Raw genomic sequence first — 8,076 nt, forward strand, 5'->3', positions numbered from 1 at the left:
CCAGCTTGGTCCCCCACCACCACAGAAAACTATGACCTACATAAATAATGTCGTCTAGCTTCTCTTGCTTTTAATAACTTGCTGACGAGCTGACATCTATTTTATTTTTGTTTATGTGTATGTAGGTTTGTGTGTATAGGTGTGTGTGTGTGTGTGTGTGTGTGTGAAAGACAGAGAGACTGAAAGACAAATAGGCAGACAGACAGACAGATAGAGCTCCAAATCTGGTGTCTTTCTCAGTTGCTTTACACCTCATCTTTTGAGACAATCTGTCTGTGAACCTGGAACTTGCTAGGTCATCTAGAGCAGCTGGCCAACAAGTCGCAGGGATGTTCTCATCTCTGCTGCCCCGGTGCTTGGGTTACAGGTGAGCACCATTGCATGGCGCACCATTGCATGGGCACTGGTGATGAAACTCGGGTCCTCACGCATGCCTAGCAAGTGCTTTACCCACTGGATCATCGTCCTAGCCCCACTTCAAGTTGACTTTTTTTTAGCTCTCATTTGAGGAGCCGCACAGCTGGGCCAGTTCTTGGTCTTCCACTCTCTCCCATGAGTGCCTCTCACGTGGAGTCTGATGACAATGGTTGCCTGGGTCACTCCTCTGAAACTCGAAGGCCTTTTTGGTGAAACTGACTCATCTGGATCTGAACAAGTGACCCAGTGGGTGGCCTTTTGGCATTAGAGGATCAGAACTTCTATCTTCAGAACATTCTAACATTGATATGTTCTGACCATGCATCCCACGGGGAGCCATGAAGACCAATCACATCACCTCGACCCACCCTACGTCTTTATCCCACAAATGTCACCAGACCCTATCCTCCAGGACTTGCCCTTGATTGCACTTCTTCCTTCTGTGCCCACCTCAACTGCCTTCAAATATAATTTTTTTTTCCTCTCTTGCAAAACTTCTGGTCTCCGCATTTGCCATCCTGTGCAGCAACCTGGTTCCTAACTGCGGGACATGATGCATGATTCTAATCCTGACCCTCCAGTGTCAGCTTCAAGTGCATTCCCGGAGCTGGCTGGGGATAGGTGATGGTGGGAAAGAGGAGAGGAGACCAGACACTTTCTCCTTCACAGATAGCTCCACACAGCCTTTCCAGGCCGTGATCTCCAGGGAGGGTCAAGTGCTAACCTAGCCCTACATCCATCTAATAAAAGCGTTCCTAGGTAGCGCATCCTCACCTTCTCAGGTTGTCATAACAAAGTGCCGCAGACTGGCTGGCTTTGACAACAGAAATCGGTTAATTTCCTGACAGTTCTGCAATGTGAGAGGGATGCACAGAGATGGCGTAGCCCTCGTCCGAGGCCTTACTCCTTGGATTGTGGTGTCTCCCCTGTTTTCACACTATCTGTCCTAAGCTTATCTGTGTCCTGACAGACATCAGTGAGGCTGGATTAGGGCGCCGCCTTACCTCAGTTTGCCTTAATTACCTTCCAAAGGCCGACCTCTGAATGTAGTCATGGTCTGAGATATCAGGGTTGTAACACAGTGTGTGAGTTTGGAGGGCGAGGAGGGGGTGGAACTCTGCTCATGGCATGGGGCCAGAGGATGGAATGGGAAGCAAGTGGTTCCTGATGGAAAGAGCTCCCCCGGATATGGCACGTCCCAACACATTGTTTGATAGCAGGATCATTCTAGGCACACGTACCCCCAACTTCTGCATGCAAGAGATGTTCTAAGTTCCCCCCAGGATTTGTTCAGGTCCCTATAAGGACTCAGGTGGGTTTGGAGAACTTTTGAAATAGAAAGAGACCAACTAAGGAAGAAGAGTTTTGGTTCAGTGAGCCCTGGACTTTAGAACTGGGATTGTTCTGCTATGGTGTCTGCATCCTTGGAGTTAAACTCGACAGACCCAAAGTTATTTCTGAGCAGCCCGGGTCAAAAACCCAAGAGATCCACAGGTTTCTCAGAATCAGAGTACTTGAATACACCATAGAACACCCATACTGTGATTTCCTAGTGTCTGCACTATAGCCAGGCAAAGTGACCCAAGTGTCCTCGTTCCCAAGTGCACCACCCTCAGAAGATCCCCAGAAGATGCTTCCCAGAACCCAATTTTATGGCTTTTATATCTCCATCCAGGAGAAGAAAGCTTGCCCAACCAGCCCAGTTCATTCTCAGACATTTCTTCAATACCAACAGACATTTCCAGAATGACCTAGTACTTACCAGAAGCTCAACCAGTTTGCCCACATGCCTCTGCTCTTTCTCAGAAGGAGGAAGCGAAGTGGTTGCCCTGACTGGCTCACTCCACAGCCTCTAAGGTGGGAGAGAAAGAACGGAGTCTGCCCTCTCCAAGGGACTCCCACTCACTCCTCTTCGTTCCCAGCCTTTGTCTTCCATTAACCCTTTCTGCTAACACTTTAATGCAGCACATGGGCAGTGCTTGTCTCTCTCTCAGTGCCCCGAGTTAACAGATAGCACACAGCCATGTGATACTTAAATGTGGGCCCCAACTTCACGTGGCATATCATCTGCCTTCTCCAAACCTCTTAACTGAGACACCAACCGAAGCCAAGGCTGGAAAACAGTTCTGATTTGGTTCCTGGAGAACTATGTCTAAGAAGGTCTAAATGTGTGCCCAAGCTCCCTGGGAACGGGAACAATGCTCCAGAGACATGGAGTGGAAGACAGCGGTCTCTCTGTAGGCCCATCTCAAGCCTCTAGGACCATGGGAGTCAACAAAATGTCTGAATTGCTTCAACATTAACTTACAAAGCAGAGTCTTCAGGATGTCACTGCTAGGCCTAAACGCTGATTCCAGTACCAAGGACTGGAAATCTTCTCCCCAACCCTCAGATGCCCTTAAGGCCCTTCAACACCTCAACACCAGAAGACTGAAGATATAATGTCATAGATTCTCTTATAGTCAATTTCTAATTTTCTACTGAACCAAGTGTTCTGCTATGACCCCCCCCCATTTCCATGAAGACCCAAGCCATTCTGACAATTTTAGTCACATGGTTAGTTTCTTTTGCCTCTTACACAGTAACTGAAACTCAGAAGTCCCCTAATGTCTCTCTCTGATTCTCCTGCCACTTCTCAACTGGCCCCAGCCCCTTTCTCACCTCTTATAATTGTCAAATGTAGGAGTCCTCTTTCCCCACTACAGTATCCAGACTCCATTCCCCAGCCCCTCTCACAAATGTTGCTTGTACTAGCCTATTTTTTGTTGCTGTAGAATAAAACATCCGAGGCTGGAACTTTATGAAGGAAAGGGGATCGTTTAACTCACATTTGGGAGGCTAAAAGCCGCAGATCAAGCAATCTCATTTGTTTGACTTCTGGTCAAAGTTCCCTTGGTCCCATAACAAAGCCATATACAGAAAAACCCACACATACAGTTCAGTTTCTCTATAGAACAATCTATTTTGCATGAGCTAATCAGGGTCCCAAGAGAACTACATTAATCCTTCTGAGGGCAGCGCCTTCTAAAACCAAACCACTTGCCAGTGAGCTCCACCTGCTAATCTCAATCTCAATCACCGTCTCCCAATACCGTACATAGAGAGTAAAGTGTTCGGCACACAAATCTTTAGGGGGACACCCTCACATAAACCATAGCACTGCCCCCAGTACCACCTTCTCCCCTCTTCCTGCCTGTCAGCTTCCCAGTGACTCCCCAACGTGAAGGAAGATGCAAGCCTCCCTTACCACCCCAATACTGCCGCTCATCTCAGAAATTCTCTGAATGTTTCTCACCAACTTTTGGTTACACCTAGGTTTCTTTTTAAATTACTGCAAAGTGCCCATAGCACAGGACACAAGTAATAAAAACTTGTCCACCTCATCCATGTTTAGTGTGTGTGTTTCAGTGGTATACGGCAACAAGCAACACCTATCTCTGGAGCTTTTCATCTCGTACAACTGACAGGCTGCCCTCATGAACCAGTAATTCCCTGTTGCCTCTCCCTTCAAACCAGAAGCCATCCTTCTACCTTCTAGCCCAGCTTCACTACTTTAGGTACTTTGTAGAAGTGGTCCCCATTTTTCAGTTAGCTGGTTCCACTTGGCGTAATATCGTCAGAGTTTACCCACGCTGTAGCAAGTGGCGGATTTCCCTCCTCACTCCCGACTTCATATCCACCGCAAATCTTCCCCTCGAGATTTATGAACTGGGAATCCTACTCTCTGACCACATCTAAAGCTCACCTGCCCCGTGGGGGAGGAGATTCCTCATGTTCATGGGGCACTAATTGTGCCTCCTTGGCTTCGTGGAACCCCAAGCATTCTGCCTTTCGTGCAATGAAGTGCCTCTCTCATCCAGTCAAAGCCACTATAATTTCATCTAATTCCAAGGACAACCCTGCCACCAGGACTGTGAGGACCAGGTGTGGTTTACTATCTTTTCCAAGGATACAGAGAGGTTTCTCTACCCAGAATGGTGATGACTTGCATGTTACACACAGCCGATGGATGACTGGCGAGCAGGTGGCAGGGAGATGACGGCTTGCTTTCTGAGTTGAGCTCCTGGCAGCTGCTAGGTTCTCGGCACACCAGTCACTGGTGGAGAGGTCATGGGCGGGCGTGTTTGACTGTGGAATGACAGAGAAGCCCACGCAGGTTGCAAAGTGTCAAGGAAACCTCATTCAAAAGCAAAGCAATACTGCAGAATAGAAAGGAGTACTGTCAAGATGGACAGCTGGGGCCGGGCGGTGGTGGCGCACGCCTTTAATCCCAGCACTCGGGAGGCAGAGGCAGGCGGATCTCTGTGAGTTCGAGGCCAGCCTGGTCTACAGGAGCTAGTTCCAGGACAGGCTCCAAAACCACAGAGAAACCCTGTCTCGAAAAACAAAACAAAACAAAAAAAAAAAAAAAGATGGACAGCTGGCTGTGTGGAAGAATTACATCTAAGCCACGACTCTAAACTTAGCTTGTAGTTTTTCTAGAAACCCCCGTAAACCTCAGAACTCCTGAACCTAAAATTGTGTCATCCTTCTGGAAAACAGCCCTGAATTTTCTGGCTCCCCTTGAGATGAGGAAGGAGGAACTTGCCCCTGGTCTAAGGCCTCTGGCCCAGCTTTCCCCCTATATCAGGAAGGTCCTTGGGTAGCTTTAATATCTATTGCTAGAAAAGCCAGGCAACAAAATGAAGGACCGAGCAGTGAAGGCTTACGGGATCGTTGCTCTAATTTCAAAACATACTTCTCGTAATCTCCCCTTCACCAAGCTTGTTCAGGGATAGTGACACACACTCCCAGGAAGGAGGGGTCCCCTCAGGGCATTCCACACACTTTTCCTCCACAGACACAGGAGAACTTTCTCGTGCTGCACAGGACAGCCTGTTAGTAGCACAGGAAGAAGAATATGACCTGCCTGTCTTGCTCAGCAAGCAGAGCAGAGCCTGGAAGATTCTGGCTATGGGCAAAGAAAACCGGCTGATGTCAGCGTTGGTCTCTCTCTCTCTCTCTCTCTCTCTCTCTCTCTCTCTCTCTCTCTCTCTCCCCAGTCTTTCAGAGGCACCCATTAGCCTCGGAAACCACCTGGGCAAGTTTCCTTCCTGAGTGGCAGAAGGTCTCAGACTGCTCTTAGCTTCCCTGTTATTTCCCAGGCTCAGCAGGGACAAGATTAACAGAAGCCTCATTGTGGATCCTCCTGGGATCCTCCTGCAGGCGGTGTATGTGGGGGTGCACTCCATAATGCACTCAGAATGAAGAGTAAAGATTTGGCTCCCACCCCACTTACACATTCCAGACACAGAATATGGCATTTAGAACATTTGAACCGTGTTTCGTTGACTCTCCATATTGCCCTTCACACAGTGCTAAGAAATATGATTTAAGAAGTCTCAGAGTAATAGCCCAAATTAAACTCTCGTTATCTTCACGGGCTCCGACTAGAATGAGAGAATGTTGTACACACAGAGAGCAAAATAAATCTTTAAAATATGTGAGAACTGTTCCCTCCTGCCTGAGATGTAGCGTAATCTTCAAGGTCGGCTCAGACAGAGGTCCCAAGTCGCTGTTGTTGTGAGTGCCAGTCGTCTGGAACTTGGGCAGTACCCAGCCCCCAGTCACGGTGCCTTCCTCCCACATCACTGTTTGCCGGGGCGCTGTGCGTTCCAGAGAGCTGCACTCACCTTCATAAACGGGAGAATTACCTTAGACCAGCCCAGGTGTGTCAGCAAAGTTCAAGGCCTCACCAGCTCAGATGGCCAACGGCCAGGCAAGTCAGTCTTGCCTAGGCAAGGGCCTAGAGGGGGATCTGGGTATAGGATCCAGGTTTCATTTTTACTAGTGAGGTCTAGACCTTCATAGTAGTAAGGAATCTCGGAGAGTCATCCCCATGCTACACTTTCTCAACAGTCGTAATTAGAAAAATACATACTTCCTTCTTTTTTTTCTTTTCTTTTTTTGGATTTTCGAGACAGGGTTTCTTCGTAGCTTTTTGGTTCCTGTCCTGGAACTAGCTCTTGTAGACCAGGCTGGCCTCCCGAGTGCTGGGATTAAAGGCGTGCGCCACCACCGCCCGGCCATACTTCCTTCTTTAACGCTAAGTAGGGACTACAGTCTCAGAGCCCCAAGTAAAGGAAGGAAAACACCACACACACATACACTACACCACACACACACACTATACCACACACATACACACACACATACCACACAGTACACCACACACACACACACTATGTCACACACACCTTTTATCATTCTAGGTACAAAAATTTAGCATGTAAACTGTGTCGTTTTCCAGATAAATAACATATCCCTTGCCCTGCCTGGATGCAAGGGTTTCGGCTCCAGATGTGTGCAAGGTGGGGGTGCAGTAAAGAAGCTGCTGACACCACCACTCCATGGTACGGTTAAGGCTTTTTGGGTTTTTGTTTTGTATTGTTTGTTTGGTTTGGTTTTTCAAGACAGGGTTTCACTGTAGCTTTAAAGCCTGTCTTGGAACTAACTCTGTAGAAAAGGCTGACCTCAGACTCACAGAGATCCACCTGCCTCTGCCTTCTGAGTGCTGGGATTAAAAGCGTGCGCCACCACTGCCCGGCTAAGGTTAAGATTTTTACTGTAGATGTGTGAGAGAGAAAAGATCCTGAAGCATCTGGAGGAATCCAGAACAGAGAGAGGAAAAAAAGTAGAGTGAACACGGCCAGCAGACTGGCCAAGGCCAGGGCTATCTGTGAGAGAGGAGAGAATAGCAGGGGACAGAGAGGACAAATAGTGGGGGGATAGAGAGGAGAGGATAAGTAATGAGAATATCAAGTGCAGAGAACATAGAACAGAGAGAACAACCCGTTTATAAGAAGGTTGAGCAGGGAGAAGGAAGCCAAGAGCTGGAGGGAGTTCAGGACAGAGAAAGAGGTGAGACAGGCTAGGATGCTAGCTAGCGTGGACTTTGAAATGTACAGTCCTTGCAAACAGGGACTGAGGGAACCTGGAAGCTAGCATGGACCTTGATATGCTAACAGGCATCCTAGATATATGCTCATTGGCAAGCCCTATGTCCCTTTTTGCCAGAGGCAAGGGAAATGAATCTTTTGAAAGACTGTCAGAGCCAAAGTTGCATTTTAAGTTTTTATTGCTATGCCTTAGAGATCCTTGAAACAAAAACACCTCTGTACTGCAAGCCCCTGCTCAAGGACAGGGAGTTTCTGAAATGCTGGAGGCCGTTGCTTATGAGAGATAACAAGTCACATGTTGTCAGTCCCCTAAACAATCGGGTTTGACCCGTCTGCACCAGATGTGCTTGGTCACATGTGGGTGGGAGGTACATAGGCAGGATCTATGTCAGGGTATATGTTTGCCCCTGATTGGACTTGATGGGAAATGCAATGAATTGTGAGTTTTTCTTCTTAAGCCCTTGCCCTACTTGATTCTGGGTCATTTCTCAAGAATCTGGGTATGGACCTGGTCAGAGCCCGTCCACCTGGCAAGTATTTAATTAAAGCTTGCTTGAAATTTGGCTTTAAACTGTGGTAGTGGTCTTATTCTCAATCAGTGGGATTAACAAGAGGGGAATCAGCTTCACAAGTTCCTGAGGAATGCTGGCTTTTATCTGAACACCAAAAATCCTATAGTTCAGGATGAGCCCCTTTCTGGATATTTGGCCTGTCTTTTGGA

This window comes from Microtus oregoni, unplaced genomic scaffold, assembly GCF_018167655.1.
Source record: "Microtus oregoni isolate MIOR12 unplaced genomic scaffold, Mior012 000015F_ref0000493, whole genome shotgun sequence".
In the NCBI taxonomy this organism is placed as follows: domain Eukaryota; kingdom Metazoa; phylum Chordata; class Mammalia; order Rodentia; family Cricetidae; genus Microtus; species Microtus oregoni.